This window comes from Rhinolophus sinicus, chromosome 4, assembly GCF_057876585.1.
Source record: "Rhinolophus sinicus isolate RSI-liver-muscle chromosome 4, RSI-T2T, whole genome shotgun sequence".
Lineage (NCBI taxonomy): Eukaryota > Metazoa > Chordata > Mammalia > Chiroptera > Rhinolophidae > Rhinolophus > Rhinolophus sinicus.
In genome coordinates this window covers 23,541,646-23,565,461 of record NC_142504.1, presented here as the reverse complement: position 1 = coordinate 23,565,461, position 23,816 = coordinate 23,541,646, and the positions used below count along the sequence as shown (strand labels likewise).

Sequence of the window (23,816 nt, the reverse complement as noted above, 5' to 3'; positions counted from 1 at the left end):
ATGCTTATAGAAAAATGAAAAAAAAATATATATATAAAATACTCATGATTTCAACCAGGTCATTGTGTGTCTTGCAAACCAAATTATGATGTTCATGTCTTCTAACAAGATATTCTTTATGACGACAGAATCCAAAACATGCTACATGCAATCCTGAAAAAGGAATTCTCTTGATACTTGATACCTTAAGATGGTGCCTCCAACGATCAATTCGCACCTCTAACAACAGTTAAATACAAACCATATTTCCCATTTTGAATTCATGAAACCCAAATTAATGTTATACCATACACAGTTTACATTAATTTCTCATTTGAAACAGTGTCCACCAACCAACATATGCAACATTTTAAGCCCTATATTCTAAAATGATTACTTTTCCCATTAAAAGTTGATGAGAAGGAAAAGGAGCGGTAAGAAGAGGAGAAGGAGGAAGAGAGGAGATGAAGAGGGAGCAGCAACAGCAGCAACAGAAGTTTTGAGAACTTTGTGCGAGAAAAGGAGAAAAAAGCATTACCAGACAAAGCAGTGCTGTTCTTTTTCTTGCAAAAGAATACATGGATTCTTACATTTCCCCCTTTTATACTTATTAGCTTATCGGTACTCTGCAAAATTAAAGGTCAAAAGAGTTCACAATAAAGATAATTGCGGAGTCCATCTCCTGCTTAAAAACCAATGTGAAATTCTCTAGGCCTGACCATAGGCGGTTACAAAAGCTTTACCAGGCAGGCCTCCTGGGAGAAATCTGCCCTCCCCACACCACAAGGGTCTTGGTGCATAGCCCATGTGTTGCAGTCTCTGGAAGGAGTTGCAGGACTCACAATCCACCCCACATCCCACCTTCCATGGGACATGCTGACATCTTTAGCTCTGGCAACTTCACGTCTGAGTCTCCATAGCTGAGGACTTGGATAGATGTCTTCTTCAGGTGTCTCTGTTGCGACCTCCTTAAGGGGGCAGGGAGAGGAACTTTTGAGGACTCCTCTCTGACTCAGTACCTAGTATCGTTCCACTTCTAGCCCTTCTGCCTTGCTGTCTACCCAGCTCAGGGTCCATAAACCTGCCAGAGCATTTTGTTTGGCAGAGAGAAGCAACCCCCACATCCTAGCTGTTTCACCAGATCCTTCACCTGTGTGGGGAAAATGGAACAGGAGGAGTTGGTGGTGTCTTTGGTTTTAGACTCCTGCCGACGCCATCATAGTATTAAAGGCTGAACTCCTTCAGTTTTGGCCGGTTGCTTTAGTCAGCTACCCTGACACCTGGCAGCTCAGTTCTCTCATGCTCGGCTCAGCTAAACCCCAGTCAATAACAATAAGCATAATTCACTCATTCACAATTTAAAGCACTATCAGAAGAGGCTTTCCAGAGCATCACAAAATATAAAGTGCCTCCTCCTTCATTTTTCATTAATTCCTGGATATATTAGTTTGATGCTTGCAGAAGAGCGAACAGAGGTTACCATAGACAAAAATATCACTGTTTCTGATAGCTATTTCATTTCACAATCAAACCTATAAATACAGTTTGATGGATGCTGCTTCTATATTTCCTGTCGCTACCCCAGCAATGTAAGCTAGTGTGTACTCTCTTGGTCCTCAACATCCCCACCCCATCTGAAGGCATAGATCAAATTGTCATCTCTCACATCATGAGCTTTTTTTGAAGGCCCGCATAAAGTCAGTTTGTTTTAAGATAAAAAAATGTGTTAAACATGATGCCATTTCAGAAAATATATATCCTTGTTTATCCAACAGCTTTGCATAATGAATGACCCTAATCAATTGATATGCATATTCTATTTTGCAAAGCAAAAATTTAGGGGAGCCAGTCAGCCCTGGGTTGGAATCCTTGATTTTCTAGGCATCACTGTACTATCTGTGGGGATAATATTACTGGTCTCTCAGGGTTCTGTGGGGGTAAAAGGAAATAATGTGATCTTCAACACCTATTTCAAGCCTTTCTTCTGCACCTGTTTTCATATGTAACTGGTTAAAAAGCTGCTCAACTTTGTGGTCCAGACATAGCATGGTGTCACAGACAAAGCAACACCAATGTAACAATCAAAAATAACAGAGAGGCAAGTTACATATTCATTGCAGAGTCTTAGAAAAATGCTAAAGGGGTGCTCTACACAGAAAATAAAAAGATCTTAAATTCCTTTATACTGTCTTCTCCTTCAAAGTCTTATTTGTCATATATGTGTATCTGCTCTCAATCCCTCTCACAAAATCTCCAGAGTGATGTTTTAAAATTTTTTCCAGCCTCCCACATGTGGAATGTTTTCTTTTCCTCAACTAACAAACCACCCTCTTCAAAGAAAAGCATTCTCCTCTCTCCATTACTTATTTGCTCACTCTGCATAACAATGGTCCAAGCATCCGGCTGGACAGATTAATCTGCTCCTTCCCAGGCATGGGAGGTGAAGATGGTGAGTATCTACATGCACTAAGGGTTTGTAGAGCTAAGCGACTTGCACAAGGTCACAGATTTCATAAGTGAAGGATTTAGCATTCACTACTTTCTCCTCCTTGCTTCCCTCCATCTCCCCACTGTCCCCGTCCCAGTGCTGTCTTTTCATAAGCACACTGCCTTAATCATGCATCAACATGTCAGTATAAATGAGGCATAAAAATGTGAGTCTGGCACCACTGTTAACTTGATGGACGGGAGGAATGGGGAAGACCTGGGAGTGACCAGCTAATGAATGTCAGAGTATTTTATGGAGACATGAGTTCTGCCTTTAGAACTTGAAATGTCTGTGCTGCAATTCAAGGAACGTGTGCTACGCAGCAGTGGAAGGAAAAAAAAATCTTCCAATGAGTAGAACCTGAACCAAAGGAAGTTTTAGCTAACAAAATGGCTTCAATTGCAATCCAACACTTTGGTAGTCTATTAAAACACTGTAACTACACCAATATTTAACTTTAAATGCACAAACCGCCAAAAAATCCATTTGGTTCAACCTATCCCATAATTACGAGGTCTGGCAATTAAGTTCGTGAATTTGTTGTAACGACGTTGCTAACCTTTTTTGATATCAGAGGGATTATTCATTATGAATTTGTACCAATTGGACGAACAGTTAACCTAGTTTACTATTTGGAAGTGATGAAAAGGCTGTGTGAAAAAGTTAGATGAAAACGACCTAAACTTTTTGCCAACATTTCATGGCTCTTGCATCACGACAAAGCACCAGCTCACACGGCACTGTCTGTGAGGGAGTTTTTAGCCAGTAAACAAATAACTGTATTGGAATACCGTCCTTACTCCCCTGATCTGGCCCCCAATGACTTATTTCTTTACCCGAAGATAAAGGAAGTATTGAAAGGAAAACATTTTGATGACGTTCAGGACATCAAGGGTAATAGGATGACAGCTCTGATGGCTATTCCAGAATGAGTTCCAAAATTGCTTTGCAGGGTGGCACTAGTGTCAGTGCATAGCTTCCCAAGAGGAGTACTTTGAAGGTGACTGCAGTGATATTCAGCAATGAGGTATATAGCACGTTTTCTGGGATGAGTTCGCTAACTTAATTATCAGACCGGGTAGGTCAATAATTACTAGGAGGGAAGAAACTTAGGATGGAAGTAGGAGAAGGAGGACTACAGAAGTGCTAAAAGAAAACTGAATAAAACACTTTAAAGAGTAAATAGAGATCGCAACATATTAAATTTTGGCATAGATATAGTTTTATATCACGATTCCTATGATAAAATCATATTGTTCTAAGGAAGTAGCCACTTACTATTTTTAGTTCATATGAATTCTCAAAATCAAGGAACAAGAAATCAAAGAGAAAAACTGAAGACATCAGAAAAAGAAAAAGCAAATTAATAGCTTCCAAATTTATATATAGCTTTTTTAAAACTTGTTACTCAGACCAATTCATTTCTATTCATAGATACAGACTGAAATTTTTCATAACACTTAATAGTTTCTTTTTCTCTTAGAATAGAAATTTTTCTGATATTGTCACTATTTGCAAAGTTTTTTAGTTAAGTAATTTATAAAATAACTCATATGATAATACTATCAGCTAAAAATAGCTATTATTTATTGAACCCCTACTGTATACCATCTGTACCTGTTTTGTTACATGCGTTACTTTTATTTTTATTAGTTTCAGGTGCACAAAACAAAGTAATAGTTAGACGTTTATCATTTATATCCCTCACACAGTGATAACCCTCCTCCCCCAATCCACTATCCCTCTGACATCGCACACAGCCATTGCATTTCCACTGTCTCTATTCCTAACACTGTACTCTGCTTCTTGTAACTTATATGTAGCTTTTTACATGAACATGTTACGTTTAAGTTTGGGATGACTATGAAGAAGTTTTATAAAAAGTGTATTTAAAACCAAATCCATCTGAGTGCCAGCCACAGCCTGGTATTGTGCACACTTGCTAAGCTGGGTGTCAGAAAACAGTCATGGAGTGAACTCACAATGTGCATCAGGCAAGGTCCAGGCAAGAAAACAGTCACTCCAGGGAGCTCCAGGGACAGATTTGAATGTGGAGAACCAGTCACCAAGGTGACAGAGAACAGAGGTTACCAGTAGCCTCAGAAGGAGGATTAGGAAGTTATTACTTCATAGGTACAAGCGTTTTCGTTTTGGGTGATGGAAAATTTTTGGAAATAGATAGTGATGATGGTTACATAACACTGTGAACTTACTTGATACCACTGAATTGTACACTTGAAATGGTGATTTAAAATACACTAAAGTTTCCATTTAGCAATGGTCCAATTGATAAACGCCAGGTTGTATGTATTTTCATCAAAATTAAAAATAAAAGATGTAAAGAAGCAGCCAACGAAAAAAGTGATGGCAGAGTGTAAATATCAAGAGACAGTGTGGCAATTTATAGATTAACAATAGCAATAGATGAACCATAGTAAGAAGCCTTTGTTTGTAGGGTTGGAGGGAATGAGGGAAGGAGAACGGGGCTACCAGAGTCTGGGATCCAAGGTTCTGGCAGGACTGGAACAAGAGTGGAAGCTTTCCAACAGGAGCTGGGACCACGAAGGAGACACAACCACAGCTGAAGAAGCTGCCCAAAGCATTCAGAGGCAAAAGTATTCTGGCGTCTGCCTTCCTCCTATCAATTTCCCACGGCTGTCTGACAATGACCAGAACTAGGTAGAAAATAGAGTTTACAGAGCTCAGCGGTGTGGTTAGCAGGGTTCAATCCCCACAATCTAGAGTGGGACACGGAGCAGACAGGAAATGGATCTGGGAGAAACAGTCAAGTCATCCACACAACATGCATCACTGGCAGTGTAGTCGGGCATGTCTCAAAGGAATCTGATCAAAAATATTATAAGGATTTGATCAAATTACAAAACACATTAGAGAAAGAAAGGTTAAAAAAAAACAAAACACCAAGAAACAAACAAATCTTCACCTAAAACTCAATCTCTAGTAAGTACCTCTGCAAAAGGATTAAAAGTAGCCCTTCCATTTATTTATTTTTTTTGGACCACAGATGAATTTATATTTGTTAAATAAGGTATAACTTAAATCTTCCAATGTGAGGCTCATCATTTCCTATCTCACAGGGGATGTAGTGGTTTTCTTGCCATCTCCAAACACTTTATTCTGTCTGTGTCTATCTTTCCCAAGATTAGTGTCATACTTTGTATCGTCTTCATCCTCATAGCACAGTAAAGAATGAAAAAGGTCTTGACTTACTTAGTTCACCTAGACACTAGTCCTGCCTGCACACAAAGAATTTTCAAAATGTGCTGTACAAGAAAATAGTTTATACAACAGCTCTTAATGAGACGCTGTCTTCTTTAAAACCCATCCATTTTTTTTTCTCTTACAGTCTAAACTCTTAAAGTGTTTGGTCTTCAGAAGGAACAGCAAAATATTTCTGGAAGAGAACACACAATAAATGTGTTTTGCAGGGTACATGGTCTCTGTCACAATCACTCCTCTCTGCCTTCCTAGTGGGAAAGCAGCCATAAACAATCTGTAAACAAATGACAGTGGTTATGTTCCAATAAAACTTTATTTACCTATGTACACTGAAACTTACATTTCATGTGTCACAAAATACAAGTATTATTCTTCATTTGACTTTTGTTCTACTATTTAAACATGTAAGAACCATGCTTTTCTTGTGGGCAGTGCAAAAATAGAGGCGGGCTGCAGAGTCCTACTTTGCAATGTAACACTTTCTAAGATCTGGCCCCTGCCTTCTTTTTCAGTCTTATGTCTTCTCATCTTCCACCCTTACCTTGTGGTTTAGTTATGCTGAGCTATTTACCATTCTCTTAGCATCTTATAGCATTTGCTACAATTTTTCTCAGCCTGAATGACCCTTCTTCTTCAATGAATTCTGAAAATCCCTGCTGTAAGTGTACCTCCTCTGAGACGCTCACCCAGACCCTTTGAGTAGCTTTATACAACCTTTTCCTTCTCACCATCTACAATATATGTATATGTATCTAAACATGATTCTCACTGTATTGAAATCATCTGTACATTTTCTTTCCCATTGATCATCTTCTTCATGAAGACCAAGACCTTGCTTTATTTGTGTTTCAATCCCCAGAATTTTGTAAAATGCCTAGAGTATGACAAATACATAATGAAGAGCTATTCATGCATAAATAAAGATTGCCAATTAACTAAAATGAAAATTAACTCTTCATCATCTCATATAAGCAACTACCATGTAGGTTGAGTTTAGCTGTGTTTCTGCATCTGTCCACTAGTGAGTAAATTTCATCCAGAGTATCATCTGTAAAAGTTCATTTCAAACCTGACTGTTCACAGACAACTACTGCAATGACTGGAGAGCAGTGTTTCCTGTTAGAGTAGCTATCACCAGAAATAGGTTGTTTTATTTTTTGTCTGAGAGACTAATTATAGTTTAAAAAATATCCTAAAGAAGAAAAACAGAGATTGAGATCGTGATGGCCACCAATAGCCAAGGACTCTTGGGGACATGCACATGAAATGCCCAGAAACCACACTGGCGACTTTTGTCAGCATTACTGTCATTGGATAGAAGAAGGAAGTAATTCACTTTGGAAAGTAATTTAAAACAATACTTTTTAAAAACAGACTGGTAAACAAAACAATATTGTGCTTCAGACTACAAACAATGTATGATTTTCTTTTTTAGGATAAATTGGGAGATTGTAAAGAAATTCCACAGCAAAGGCACCTGTACTTTGGTATCTGTTAGGAAAGAATCTTCTATGTTCAGTATTTCTAGAAACATTGCTATTAGTGGATGAAGAATCTGAAGAAAAACTTCATGGCAGCCCTCAAACACTATAAGGAGATATTTTAAAAAGGAAAATGAGATACTGCTCTCTGCATCCTGAGCAACAGGAGGAAGAATAAGGAATTTAAGTTCCATGTTGTACAATGTTACCAGTCTATAATGATTTAAAGATATTGGAAGGATTTCTTAATGAAGACCGTTATTCTGAAGGTTTTAAGAAAAAATCTCTGGGGGGTGGGTAGGTGGATATTCTCTCTAGAAATAATTAAGGGGATTTCATGTATTAAGATATAATTATATAGAGCTCATTAAAAACTACTTTTGTATGCTGTTTATAAGATGTTATTATATTTTTTTTCATAAATTTAGAGGGTCACCATATGTTTATTAACAAATCGGTCAGTGAATAAATGAATCAGCTTTTTATAGGTAAGTATGGCAAAGGAAGATACAGATCCCTGTCTTGAATTATCTATACTGGATGTTAGATATGCAAATGACACTCCAGGATCCCTGCTTTGACTTGAACGTAAGAAATATGCACAGAAACAGTACCAGGACTGATGTGTGTTAACTCAAAAGCTTAAAGCTTTAGGCAGATGCAGTGAACTGAAAGGTAATCAACTAAGATGCAAACTGGGGATATATAATTTAAATACCAAGAGACTTCAGGTCGCTGCCCTCCTGTTGTCTTTTGGAAGTTGCCTTAATTTAAAAAATTGAAGTCTCATTACTGGTTAGTGGCAAAAAGTTAGCCTGGGTCTTTTAATATATCTCAGATTTTTATACTACCTCCTATTCCATCACCAAAATTCTCTTAAAAAATTTCCAAACCCTGTCATTACACTAAAACCAAACCAAAGGGTGTGACACGTACAACCATCACCTAAGACCTAAACAACAAAGAAATGGCCATCTAAGAAATAGAAAATATTTAGACTCTAGTATAAAAAGTGAAGAAATCTCTATGATTAAGGCAAAGAAAGAAGCTTTGAATGCTTTTCTTTTCTACCCATTAGTAATCAAATTCAAATTTGTTTTGTAACTCTTGGAACTTCCTGAAAGATTATTTTGCTATGAAGCTTTGTGTCTACACATATTCATACCAGACAATGGAGAGAAAACAAGGGAAGTAGCTTCCAGAAGCAACAGCTGAGATCCAGAACATGTGGGTGGAGAAATTGTGTCTACTAACGTTGCATGTTGTTTCCTCTTTGGAGGGTCAGGCTTATGTCAGTTTTCAGACAACATTAACATTAAGCTCATACAGACTTCCTTTTCCTTTTATTACCTTTGTATTCTCATCATTTGTGTAAAGAAGAAATAGCTCGTTTTGATATTTAAGATCTTGTCCACAGTTCTGTGAAATGTCTATAAAGCATATTTGAGTTAGGTCAGAGAAAGATTTTTTTTTCCTTGTATATAGAATAATTTACATTTGAAATCTATCTACACAAAACTACAGAATTTAAATTCAGTTTCAGGAGGTGGGCTATAAGAAGGCAGGGAAACAAAAAGATGTACTTAAGAAAAAAGTAAACATAAAGTTAAGAGGAACATTTTCTTGCAGCTGTAAAAGATGCACAGCTCTCCTTTAAATATATATATATATATATTTATATTTAAATATATATATATATTTAAATATATATATATATTTAAATATATTAAATATATATATATATTTAAATATATATATATATATATATATATATATATATATATATATATATATATATCTATCAAATGGCCTTAGGGTTCCCTCAGCTTGACTAAATATTAGCTAGTCTTCACCCTGACTATATGCCTCTGACCTCCCTTTTTCTTAGAGCAGTTACTTAAGAAAACTTGCATTTGTAAATTATTTCTCACCCCTTTGAGATGTAGGTTCTTACCAATTTTACACCCAGAAATGTCTTTCTCAGGAAACTGGGAGTTATCTTTTGAAATGGAATCATCAAGACAGATAGGACCATACCTCCCAGTCTCCAGGAAAGGGTAGAAACCTAACTTCAATAAGTGCCAATTATCAAACACAGATGGCCTAATCCCTCTGACCAGCTTTCTCACCAACATCCTCAGGAACTTTCCCATTAGCTCACCCCAGCGTTTAAGATTCTCCCACCTTTTGTTTCAGCAGAGTTGAGTTCAGTTTCTCTCCCTTATTGCTATAGTCATGACCTCTACTGAAATATACTTTTATTTTTTATTTTTTATTTTTATTGGGGAATACTGGGGAACAGTGTGTTTCTCCAGGGCTCATCAACTCCAAGTCATTGTCCTTCAATCTGGTCGTGGAGGGCGCAGCTCAGCTCCAAACCCAGTCCCCGTTTTCAATCTTTAGTTGCAGGGGGCACAGCCCACCATTTCATGCTGGAGTTGAACCGGCAACCTTGTTATTGAGAGCTTGCACTCTGACCAACTGAGCCATCTGGCCGCTCCCTATTGAAATATTCCTCAATGAAGACTTTCCTTGTCCTTTTTAGCAAGAATCTAGAGTGATATTTCTTCTACAGTACACACACACGGTTCAAAGAGTAATTTATGAATTTGACCTCAAAGGCAAGGGAAATAAATGCTAAAATAAATATATCAAACTAAAAATCTTATGCACAGCAAAAGAAACCATCAACAAAAGATGCAACAGACTGAATATGAGAAGATATTTGCAAACAATGCCTACAATAAGGTGCTAATATCCAAAATATATGAAGAACTTGCACAACTCAACAACAAAAAAATAAACAAACAATCTGATTATAGGCCTGAACAGACATTTCTCCTAGGAAGACATACAGACGGCCAACAAATATATGAAAAAATGCTCAACTTTAGTAGCTATTAGGAAAATGCAAATCAAACCCACAATGAGGTATTACCTCACACCTGTTAGAAGGTCTATTATCAACAAGACAAATAATAACAAGTCTTAGAGAGGCTGTGGAGAAAAAGGAACCCTCGTACGCTGTTGGTGGAAATGTAAATTGGTAGAGCTCCTATGGAAAATCGTATGGAGGTTCCTCAAAAAAATTAAGAATAGAATTACCACATGACCCAGCAATTCCTTTCCTGGGTATCTCTACCCCAAAAATCTGAAAACATTTATCTGTAAAGATATATGTACTCTGATGTTCATTGCGGCATTTCTACGGTGGTCAAGACATGGAAACAACCAAAGTGCCTTTCGATAGATTAATGGATAAAGAAGATGTGGTATATATATACAATGGAATATTACTCTGTCATAAGGAAAGATGAAATAGTACCATTTGCGACAACATGGATGGATCTTGAGATTATCATGCTAAGCAAAATAAGTCAGACAGAAATAGTTGAGAACCATATGACTTCACTCATATGTGGGATATAAAACTGAAAGCAATAAAGGAACAAGACAAACAAAGAAACAAAAACTCATAGACACAGACAACAGTTTAGTGGTTACCAGAGGGAACGGGGGGCCGGGGATGGCAGAAGAGGGTAAAGGGAGTTACATATGTGGTGATGGAAGGAAGACTGACTCTAGGTGGTGAGCATACAATGTAATATATAGATGATATATTACAGAATTGTACACTTGAAACCTATGTAATTTTACTAACTATTGTCACCTTGATAAATTTAATTAAAAAATACACACACACGTACACGTGAACACACACACACACACACACACACACATATATATATTTAAAGCAAATTGTTTTCAAATTATTCTTCCTAAAGTATATTTCATATTAATAAATTAATTTAAGGTTGAAGAAATAGTTTAAAACATAAAGGCAGACAAGATTATGTCTGCAAAAAGTGAAGGAAATTCAAATGTCTGCATTTCAGAGAATTTGAGAAAGTGAAAACAATACATTTTTTTAATTAAAATTTATTGTGGTGACAATGGTTAGTAAAGTTACATAGGTTGCAAGTATTCAATTCTGTAATATGTCATCTAAAATATATATCACACTGTGTGTTCACCACCCAGAAAACAATACAATTTTTAAAGAAAAAAGTTCCAATGTTACATTCTATTGCTAGAAATATAATACACTGTATTACATAATAATATGGTCATGGAGAGTTATAAGTATAATTATTTTTGTAAATAAAAATATTTCAAATGAATGAGTGTATTTAAAAGTTTAACAATATTATACTATTTAAGTAATATATTATTAATAATATTAATATTAATAATTTATATATACCCCTATTACTACATGCCAGGCTCTGTTTAAAATTGTTTGCATATGTAACTGCATTAATCCTTACAAGGACTTTATAAAGTAGGTATTATTTATCCCCCATTTTATAGATGAGGAAATTGATGCACAGAGACGTTAAATGAACTCATCCTAGATCACACAGGTAGTAAGTAGCAGAACTAAGATTTGAACTCACTAAGTCTAGTGCCCTGTTGAAGGCCATGTCCCCAGAATACCACCGACATAACCTGTTGAGGAGACAAAGCTGAGTTTGTGGCTTACTGCCCTAAGGAAAATCACCTCTAGAGCTTCAACAGTGTTCTGAGGAGGGAACCAAAGGTCAACATTTATTGAAAATTGAAAGTTTGGTTTAGCACAGATCTTACAAAGGGGTGGTTTGATTATGACTAGGTAAAGATCCATGAACAACAGTCTAGGATTGGTGGAAACACAAACTGAAGATATTCTAGGCAAAAGATTTGTAGTATTTAGTGCACCCACTGTCTATTGGTACTTTCTGTTGAAGATGGATCAGTCTGGAACTGTATGAAATACGAAGCCATTTTCTTGTGCTAACATTGTTAAAAAAGACAATGGAATAGGAATGTTATGTGAATGTACATAATAAGTTGTATGGAGCTGGGCAATTTTGTCCTCACTGTCCAAGCTGGGTGCATGGACATATATACTTTGGGTCCTCTACATCTTCTAAAAGAACACTACAACAATTTATGTTTCTGTTTGAATCAGTATGCCTGCTGAATAAATTAACTTTTGTAGGTGGGTATTTAATATGATTTTTGAAACACCATTTATGTTAATCAGGAAAATTTGTAGGTTAATCAGGGTGCTTAATAAATAATTTAACTTGCTATCATTTAATTCTATGGAGATGTTTCTGCAAATTAACATATTTGAATACCTTTTTGAATTGAATAAAATTGTTTAATGAACCTCACTGGTTTTTAGCCTTAAAAGTAAACCTTAGAGTTCTGTCTAGGAATTATAAGAACAGGCTTTTTTTCTATATGTGTATTTCCTTATCTATGTACTTTGAAACTAATATTTTCCCTTGCAAGTATCTTGTTTTTCTTTTTTCCTTTTTGTTATTGGTTTTTAACCCCTTATGAAGCTGTAGCTGCTGCTGCTAATAGGGACTTTAAAAAGAGAAAACATGTTTTCTCCTAACAGATGACCAAACTACATTAAAAGGATAATACGATGAAATAAACATCTTTTATTAAATACATGCTAAATGTCAGGTACACCAGGTATCATCATATTAGGGTTTCCATCTATTGCAAGTAAAAATAAAAAACACTCAGTTACATTTGAATTTCAGATAAATCTCAAAAAATTAATCCCCAGTAATATTGGGACATCCCGATACTTAAAAAAAAATATATATATATTTAATTGAAATTTTAATTAAACTTAATTTTTGTATTTTATCTGACAACTCCCTTTAGTGGCCAGTTTTCATTCGACAAGAGTTGAGAGAGGTAAAGCTATCCTTCTATTTTAATTATTTTCTAATAATTTTCCCTTTAGATTTGCTTTCTTCCACTTAGGCTCTCACTTGGGCTTAGGTGCAGAGATGCAGGCAGACCTAAAGTCTTTTTACCCTGTAGATAGGTATAACTTAGTCTTTATTAAGGTTACAAAGCAAAATCAATTTGAAAGGAATGTTATATTCAATATAAATATTATAATCTAATAACTTTAAAATCACTGTATCTCTCATATTCCATATTTATAATAAATACAGATGCTGTTCGGTGAAAAGTATATTCTGTAAGGCAATATTCAGAGATCTAAGATATTATTGAAGGAAAAGAATAAACAAGGAAATACCAATATTTCTTGAACATTTACAACATGCTCAGATCCATGCTAAAAGGTTTAAAACTTTTCTTAAAAAGTTTAATTATCACTACATTCAGGTAATTTTTTTTTTCTCTCCAAAATGAGAAAACAAGTTCAGAGGAGTTCATCAATTTCTTTAGGCTACAGGTCTAGTAAAAAGTGAAAGAGGAATTCTAACTATATGTTTATTAGCTCCATTTTGTCCATCACACCAGCTGGATATAGATTGTAATCAGTTTTAACTGACTGCCATAAATGATGCCCAAAGAAGGAATAATCTATACCAGGGAATGTCAGTAAATTCTCATGACTCAAGATGCATACCCAAAGATATAATGCACTCATTCTGATAGGATGGGTGTTGACATCAAGTCACCAGGTGAACATACTGCATCCAGGTTAAGGTTAGGGAAGTCACTGGTGGAGGGTACTTAGGTAATGATGACCTTTATCAGAAAAGCAAGACTCTCATCTGTTGACTTTTGCTGTTCCCTTCCTTCACCCGAAAAAAGGAAGACAACTGATATGGTGGCATTCATTGGACTGTCAGAATTGTCTACTCTTCATGTGTTGACTGTCAGTGTCCTCAAAAAGATGATCAAAAAAATCTGATGATCAAGCAAAACTAGGTTTATTAGGTGTACTTCAGGGAGAGGTAACACCACCTAAGAGAAACATAAGAGTCTTAACAATGTTATAAAAAAGGAAAATCAGCGGAGGATATTTATGGGGTTTTTATGTTTTGGCCTGGGCTAGGTGATTTTAAAGTAAGTCTGTAAAGTTAGAGAAGATATGGAATTGAGCAAAGTTCATGTGAAATAATAGTTTTGGATTGGTGGAAGCAGCTTGGAATTGGAAGTGAGACTTAATGAACAAGTGTTAGTCCTGTTTACATTCTCAAAACCAGACAGATTTTGGATGGATTTTTTTAGATAGGGAGAGCGGGGTTCAAATTCGGTTTCTTTCTACAGACAAGAATTTTAAATCATAAGCCTATAAAGATGAAATCAGATGTTGGATATAGTATATATTTTCAGTTACAGTGTTTGGAATAAATTATCATTCAGTAATTGGGTAACATCAATAGTTTTAAGACTAAGTGCTGAAGAAAAGAATATAAAAGAGTGATGAGGCTGAGCTGCTAAGTAGTGGTTTTAAGATCCAATCTCTAGCCTAGGGATGTATTTGGTCAAGTCCAGGACAGATACTTATATTGGTCACTGAACAACTGAGTTAGAAACTATATCATATAAAAGGAATAAATAATTTATATGACTGATCAATAAAACTGAAATTGTGTTAGAGAGGAATTTACATAATTGCTACCCCCCCCCATTGTAGGGTAAAATCTTTAGGGCAAAATACACGACAAGTTAAACATGTGCAATACAAAATAAATACGTGAGACAATAAGCAGAAAATGTGCTACCTGACAATTATATTATTTTAAAAATAAACTCATTTAATTTTTTGAATTATAGAAATAAGGTAAATGACATTAAGTGTAGATAATGATATATGCTACTACAATATTTTACCAAATTCACTAATGTGAGCTGGAAAAAAAATTTAAGTCATAAAATAAGCATTGTTGTTTGTAAAGATAGGAATTTGGAAGAGAATGTGAGAACAGCTGAAATAAATCTCTTATATCACTTTAAAAGCCCACTCTATCATGTTATTTACAATTATAAATACACTGAAAAATAGAGATAAAAAAGTCTCTTAAGTCTTAACATGCAGAGAATGGTTGGATCGCAAGGGATTGCTTTTATAATCCTTGTCACTAGATCTAAATTATCAGGAAAGTAATCTTCAAATTATATCTAAGCAAAGTATTTTAGAGTTGGGTGGTAAACATTTATCAATGTTTCTTTGTTCTCCTAAGCAGCTATAGCACTATTATTCTCTAAACTACCCTATTATGATATCATCTGGAGAACCAGAAACGCATCTGGTAAAAATTGATGGACCCTGGTTACACAGAAATCCTATGAGCTAGATTTCCCCCCAAAGATAGAGCAAACAGTTAAATCAGCCCAGATCCATCTATTTTAGTCTCTGTTTGGGACTTGGAATAATCTGTTTTTCTAGTGTTGGCCCACAACTGATAGCTATGGATAGTATGTCATTTGACACTAAATTGAGAAGAGTTTCCTGTGGCTGGAGAGTTTCAAAGAGAGAAACTCTCTTTGTACACTATGATCAAAACATATGCCAATTAAGCTTTCAATTGGATTTTAAATATCTTAAGTAGTGATAAAAAAAATATACTGAGTTGTTTTGTCAAGGGTGAAGATTTTAGCAGTCATCAAAACCTAGAAATCTACCAATTCCAGCAATGCACAATCTGTATATTTTTATCAAAGCATGGAACATTTCAAGGTTGCTACAGGCAAAAATGGTCACAATTCCCCCTACACCACTCATCCAGTCTCCCACTACTCTCTTCATTTATAGTTCAGGAGACTGCTTCATATTTTCTAATCATTAACTTTCATTTTCCTGTCTCTGGGCTTTTGATATACTGTCTATATAGAATGCTCTTTCCCTGCATCACCATATTTTAGGTCATAAATCAAACAAAACCTCATCCTTTAAACATCCCTCACCTTTTCTTAGCTAAAAGTAATTTCCCTCTTTTGTCCCTTCTTAAATATTTTGCTCACAATTCATAGCAAGCCTTGCATAAGTGGCAAAATGGTCTATACATAGTAAGTTACAAGTATGTGAATAAACAAAGAGGAAACACACATATTTATGTTTGCATAAAGAAATAATGGAAAAGATATACAAAAAAATACAAAGTGAAAGGGAAAAAATGGTCTCAATGTCTACCTTTGTTTATTAACTTCACTTTTTGAACCTGGTGATTACATTCAACAGATGTATCCAAATACAAAAGGGACATCTTGCATCACTGTTGTTTATGAATATTGTCTCCCTTACTTTTTGCTAAGTTCTCCTAGAATAGGGGCTATATATTGTTCATCTTTTTTTTCACCCCATACCTGATCTTGTAAAGCACATGCATTAAGAACATTGAATAAAGCCCTGCCCCCAACTCACCCCATTTGGGTATATTCTGAATATAAGCTGATAAAAGTAAACACAAAGGAAGCAAATCTTTCCATTCTTTACAAGTAGTAGTTTACATCATTAATGTGTTGATGATGAGAACAGAGCATCTTTCATATATTAGTCAAAGACAAAGTATTCACTAATCCTTAGAGAGATGAAAATATAACTAACTTACTATCTTGAAAATAACAACAGCAATAATAATAGTAATAATAATATACCTCTGTTAGACTATAAAAAGGCATCTTAGAATCTAGAAAGTTAAAAATAAAAAATAGTCTGTGGATTATAAGTATAACAGTGACAACAGCAGATGATCTGAGTACTCCAGATTATGTGGAAGTCCTTGCTCTCCAGTAGGTCACGTTCTTGTATATTATATGACACTTTCCATTACAAATCCTTCATTTCCTTTTACTTTATTACAATAAACAATATCCTTCCTCCCAACTAATCTCCCACTCCACCAGATTCCCAATGTCATCCTCACCTGTCTTTTTTTTTTAATCTCATAATGTCTGGAATTTAAGAATATACCTCTCTTCGCCCTTTGACTTGGGGAAACACTAAATATAGTCTAAATTAGAGCCTGGGCTAGACGAACCGACTGAGAGGGAGTCTGAGATTTGCAGCCTTCTAAATAAGACCTAGCTTCCTAATTAGCTCAACAGGGAACAAAATAGCATTCAGCCTTCCTTTTCTCTGATCCTCCCCCGAACTTGGCAAGACAATTTGCAACCCAGGAGGCTCAGTAAAAATAAATCACCATCACAGAGGTATAGTGCACCATAAATACTCAAAACCTAAAATCACAAACTTACAAATTGGAAGGGTTTCATATATATGTCCTGAAATCCCAGAGTTATGGACCATTTTCTCTACTAAAAAGGAGGAAAATGCCATAGTGATTACTCATGGCAATTCAACCAACTCTATTTTTAGTTAATTAAGAATATTATTTAACTGTTAAGGACAAGTCTAATTTTCCAATCCAGAAATAACATAAATGCTTGTGTTTTCTCTTTAGTACAGAAACCAGAGCTCAAAAGAATGATGGAGGAAGAGAAGGGAATCCCCAAAGCATTAAATAATAGGTCCACATCTTACAGATCATCATCCCCAGACAATCAGACACTACATAAATGTTTCCATTGTTCATTTCCTTTATTGCAGATACAATGAAACTGTCTAGTATGATTAAGAGATGTCTTACCATAGAAAATAGAGGCATTTTCCTAGAATACATCATTGCAAGCAGTTTTTAAAGCTGATTAAATGGCTCATCTGTTTCATCACAAACCCTCACTTACTAAAGATAAAGAAATCATGCAATAATTCAAACTTCATTTTTAGGGATTAAGTTTTATGCCAAAATGATTACATATTCTAGAAATAGCTCTCTAAGGATGCTGGTTTTACAAAATAGCTTCCAGTGGTTAAAATAGATATGCATTTTCAACCTGAATATGCTGAATTTGGTATTCAGTAGAAATTTGCTTAACTAATGAATAATTTGCTTCTGTGGTAGTAAATGCCACCTGATGTTAATTAAAACAGTCCCCCAAATATGGTTTACATATTGACTTTTGGGGAAACAACTACTATCAAAACCCTACTTCTTATACTTCTTGTTACATTTAAAAATATATATATTGGAACACCCTCCCTACTCACCTGATCTGGCCCCCAATGACTTTTTTCTTTACCCAAAGATAAATGAAATATTAAAAGGAAGACATTTTGATGACATTCAGGACATCAAGGGTAATATGACAACAGCTCTGATGGCCATTCCAGAAAAAAAGTTCCAAAATTGTTTTTAAGGGTGGACTAGGTGCTGGCATTGGTGCATAGCTTCCCAAGGGGAGTAGTTTGAAGGTGACCATAGTGATATTCATCAATGAGATATGTAGCACTTTTTCTAGGACTAGTTCGCGAACTTAATTGTCAGACCTCATAATATATGTTTTTGTATATTATATATTTTATATCTTAATTTTCTTAGCTCATCTTTCCATGGTAAGGGGATCTCCAGTTGATGAGCGCCCCCCCCCCCCCCCCCCCGTGCTCTGAACCCAGTATCCAACTCCTTCTTCACATACCCATCTGCATATCAAATGCCTCATTTTTCTCTTTAAATCTAGAGCTCATCATTTTCTATTCCACCTTTAAACAAGCTTAAAACTCTCTAAACTTCCACTTTTGTCCTCCATCCAGCTGGCATTATTTCCTTCCCTTGAAAGCTAAGCTTCTAAAAAGCACATATATATACAAGATGAAAGTACAAATGCATAAAATGCTAGAAGGTTATGGATCTAAGTGTTGACTGCTGTTCCATCTCATTGATGGAACTACAGGTGATTTTTTTTTCTTTTTAAAAACTCTTTAATTAAAAATAAATTCTAGAATAAATAAGCAAGTATTATTTTTTGCCAGATGAGAATAACAAAATATTTTCAGAAGTGTTTGTATTTGAATAAACTAAACATAGTAGTGATACTTAATTTGGAACTTTGAGTTTATTAATTTGGTTTAATTTATTATTGACTCCCATCAGACAGATATTCAGGAGTAAATAAGTAAAGGTTGTTTCATGATGCCATCTTATTCTTACTTTGCATATTGAACAGACTTGAAAATAACAGATTTGGCATGAAGGCTTGGAAAATTTTGCACCATAAAATGAAAGTCTTTAAGAGATGGTATGGGAAAGAAATCAATGTAACATTGTTATTAGAGCTATCAGAGAAGGTAGGAAGTATTATAGTCTCTGTATGGCATTTTTATTCTACAAAACCAGTCGCTAACGTTTATTGAACAGTATGTGCAAGAACTGTGGTAAAGACTTAACATGAGTCACGTGTTTGTTCCTTATGACAAAATTCTAAGGTAGGTGCTATTATTATTATTATTTTTTAAATGATTATTTATTTTAAAATGATTATTATTTATATTTTTAAAATGATGAAAGGAAGCCAAAGAGAGGTCAATGAACTTATTCAAGGTGATGCAGATAAGTGACTGGGTTTTGAACCTAATCTGACTTCAGAGTCTATGCCCCTAATTACTATTGTGTTCTGTCCTCCTATCTAGAGAGAAATTAACCATTACCAAAAATTCTCATATATGACCTAATTTTAGAAAGCTTAAAAGTAAAAATGGCATTTATAGTGTTCAGATAGAATATTATACTTTCATTTATCCTTTTATTGAAATAGAAATGTTTTTCTTTAAAATTCATTGAAATTTCAAATATTCAAATGATGAAATATAATGAAATGATAGCCCTCAAATTATAGTTATAGTTACATTTTATTTACATATATATGAGTAAATTGATCTCTCCCTCTCATCTTTCTCTTCAGCGTGTGTGTGTGTATGTGTGTATATAATTTCACACATATGTATAGCAACTGTCACATATTCTAATTACCACTAACATACACATACACACAGTTCTATTGCAGTTGGGATATACTGTGTACAGAAATAAAGGAAAGGTGTATATAATCATATGCCACTTAATACATTCTGAGAAATGTGTCATCATTAGGTAATTTCATTACTGTGTGAAGCCTTAGAGTACACTTACACTAACCTACACGACAGAGCCTATGACTATAGTTGTATGTAGTATACTATTGTAAGACTGGCAGCACAGTAGGTTTGTTTACACCCACATTACCACTACCAGGTAAGTACGTGTAGTTTAACACTGACAGGTGGGTTTTCTTTTGGTAACACAAGTGCTTGAGTCTCATTGCCAAAGCATCCATTTCAAAGAGGCATCAGATTGAAGAAAGCTTATCTTCAATAAACACATTGACAACCGTAAGACTAGATAAACAGCTAGAAAGCCTACCCTCTACTGAGGCTCCTTTGTTTCAGAGATCCTGGTTGATTTGAATAACAGACCATTTAGGCTATTCATTTATTTATGTATTGCTATGTTTTAAATTTCTGCTTTTATGTTTTAAATTCACCTACAAAGAGTGAGCCCTGGATACCCTAGGCTCCCTCCATGGTCCTCAATAAAAGCAGAACCACAGGTGCTTATGCCCTCTTTCTCGCCTCTCTCTACCCATGATCTTGCTGTGTGCCCCCTGGCAAGCCTTATATGCTCCAGAGTCTGTAAGTGATAAACTCTATTTTATTTTAGAGTTTCCTAATGGCTATTGCTTAAGGGTGTCTTGTGACCATAATAAGAACCACAAGGGTCAGTCCAGTTTTAACACTGGTTTAGAAAAGGAAGAGGTCTGCGGGAAGCCCACTGCAGCCCAGGTGAGTGACCCCGAGTATTTCTAGCCAACAGCATTACTACCCACAGATGAGACCCATACAAAACAGTAATATATTATGACAGCTAACTTGTCACTAGGTGATAGGAATTTTGCAGCTCCATTATAATCTCATGGGACCACTGTCATATATGCGGACCATTGTTATGTGGCACATGACTATATTCTAAAAAGTAATAACAAAATGTTTTTCCAACAAGATCAAATGTTTTCACTTTATTACTTTATGCACTATCATTTAGAGATTCAATTATTTATTGCTTAATGCAATAAAAATTTACACCTAGTGATAAGACACTAGTGATAAGAAATACAAAATTGAGTTTAGTGTCAGAATAGAGGTATACAGAACAACTCAAAAGGTGCTTTGATAGAACAGCACATAAAATGGGCAGAGAATGAATGCCAATCTTAAATAGAAAATGGGTTCAGGAAAGAGGGAGACCCACGACCCTAGAGAAACTGGCGGAATTAGTCAACCAGAGGAGTAAAAGAATGTTCCAAACAGAAGAAATCATATGTATGAATGTAGTCCACACAAGAATGGACAGGAAAATCATTAGCTGCTGTGGGTAAAAGAGCTTAAATATGTCATAAAGAAGTGTCACAAAGTCTATGATCTAGCACATTTGTTCCCCCTTTCAGCTCAGTTCCTAGTCAGGAAACAATTCTTTTCTCTCTGAGGATTATATTGATGAAATTTTCCTTGCCATTAAAATATGAGATAGAATGAGCACCACATAGAAGAGGCAATGAGGGAATGACCGTAGACATCCCATAGAGAGGTGGAAAGCTACAGCACAGAAGCATTTTAGAATATGCTAGCTAAAACAGGGATGGCAAAGAGTTTCAACTTGAACATCAACTTGTGTTAATTGGAAATAGCTGTGCTGAGAAAAGTTTCCATTTCCATCTGGACCATTGGTAGGGCCAACGGGTGGCCTGCAAGCCTTTAGTTCCACCCCCCACATGGAGAAATTTTGTAGCTGCTACCGACACACATTCAGTAGGAATGAGTGCTGCAAGCAATTAATGACACTCGTCATGGACACTGAATTTGAGAGTGGTGACACACAAGACATGTATTATCTCATGGCTATTTTGGAGCCACAACACGGTATATTTTGGGGGAGTGGCAAGAAATGATTCTGAATGGGTAGATAAATGCTATCAGAAAGTTACTCTGCTATCCTCAGGAATCTTGACTTGAGTACAGCACAGGGTCATTAAAGAACTTTTACTAAGGGGACAGCTTGATAATCCCATTTCTATAATGTATTAAACTGTCCTATTTTATTGTCTGATTCCCTCACCAGACTCTCAGCTCTTTGATAATAAGAAAAGACATATGTTAGTACGCTCAGTGAAGAGTTCATTTTAGTGAATGAGTACTGATGAGCTTCCTTTGCAGCATTTAAGAAAACACACACACACACACACACACAAACACACACACACAACATTTAGGGACATTAAAAACAAAACAAAACAAAACAAAAAAACCTATAAGACTATGAAGACTGTAAGACTTTGAAGAATTGCCCAGAGAAATATGATGAACTTTAGATGTCACAGAAACCAAGAGAAAGATTTTTTTTTTTTTCATGAAAGAGTCAGAATTCAGCAACTGGAAAGTTATTACCAGTATTCTTAATGATAGAATATCAATAAAGAAGTATGAGTGGAATTAAAACTGTGGTAGGCTTAGGAGTGAAGAAGTAGCTGGGAGTATAGCCTATTCTTGTGTGAAGGTATGCCGAAAGGAATAATGGTAACTAAGGGAGCCTAAAGTTCAGGGTAAGATTATGTGAAGTAATAAGAATCTCTTTAAGATTATAATATTTACAGAAAGATGGAAAAATATGTAGTGTTTTAGGATGTACAATATTCTAATTTGTCACTGTTTTTCTGCCAGCCCATATATGTTGTGTTGAAGAAATGACAGTTTTAATCAGGATAAAAGCACTTTTCAAAAAGGTAATTTTGAACCATGATACATCTTTACATGAAAAACCATCCTCAGCTGAAGGCAGGCCTGAGTAGAATGTGCTAGAGCAAGGCTTAGGTTAGTATGAAGGCCATAGATATTTAGAAGAGAGAATTATAGAGATGTGAAGAGGGGAACAGAAAGGAGGTGGTAAGATACAAGACATAAGCTACATCTACTCACAAAATTTCCTAGAGCCACATTCATGGCTGGGAAATGAGTAGGGAACTCTCTCAAAACTTTTTCCCCCAGATGTTAAATCAGGACAGAATTCTGACCTAATACCATAGGTTTAATGGTTTCTAAAATTAAGCTTGAGAACTTCAGACTCACATAGCATTTTCTCTTAGGAAAATGTCCAAAAAAAGGTTTTAAATTCTGACTTAGAATGTATCTTTCGATAAACAGCCTTTTTTCACAATTTGTACCTGTCAGTATCTATTTCAGACTAGGAGAAAAGTGATTGCATTTCACTCATGGATTTGTGCTGAATCTTTTAGTAATTGTACTTGAAGCCTTATAACTTCATGTAATATAATTGTGCTGAGTTAGCACATTTTGTGAAATGAGTATTAACTAAAGTCCAATATTCATATTTGGTTGACTTATGCTCCTCTAGATGATCTCTGAGGAACAATGTCTGTGAAGTTCTGTTTTAAACCATCACAATCTATTAATTTTTCTTAATGATCCAGTGAGTTGTCAAAAAGTATTTATTGGGATATTGCCAGAATTATAGAAAGAGTCCTAAGACACTTAAGGAGTGGCTAGATTTTCTTTTTAAGCAATCAGACTCGTACTCTTGAAAAGTTAAAGCACATGATATTAACAAAAGTTATCCTGTGTGTGCAAAGCATGCACTAGATATAAAAATTAATAATCTGTTTATTATGTAATAGATAGAAGCACTGTCTGGTAGCATTCAAGCATTATTCAGACTGTCTGATGTTTTAATAATACATTCCAGTATGTAGAAGGCTCAGACGGAAATGAGCCTAAAAGGAAATTGAATCACACACATACTGATTTATGCCACTGCATTGATTTGCAGATATAAATCTGAGGTTAAAGGAACTTCTGAGATGACCACTTGAAACCATTTGAAAAGTTTCACCTCTGAATTTTACTGCAAGGT

The 23,816-nt window shown here is 35.3% G+C and overlaps 1 protein-coding gene and 1 pseudogene across 1 annotated transcript in view; one reads left to right on the top strand and one right to left on the bottom strand.

The window, feature by feature from the left end:
• Nucleotides 1-23,816, bottom strand: part of AGMO (alkylglycerol monooxygenase) — a 299,173-nt gene that overhangs the window by 31,367 nt on the left and 243,990 nt on the right. The window lies entirely within an intron of this gene.
• LOC109444820 (small ribosomal subunit protein eS1 pseudogene) overlaps nucleotides 4,934-23,816 on the top strand; it is a 47,676-nt pseudogene continuing 28,793 nt past the window's right edge.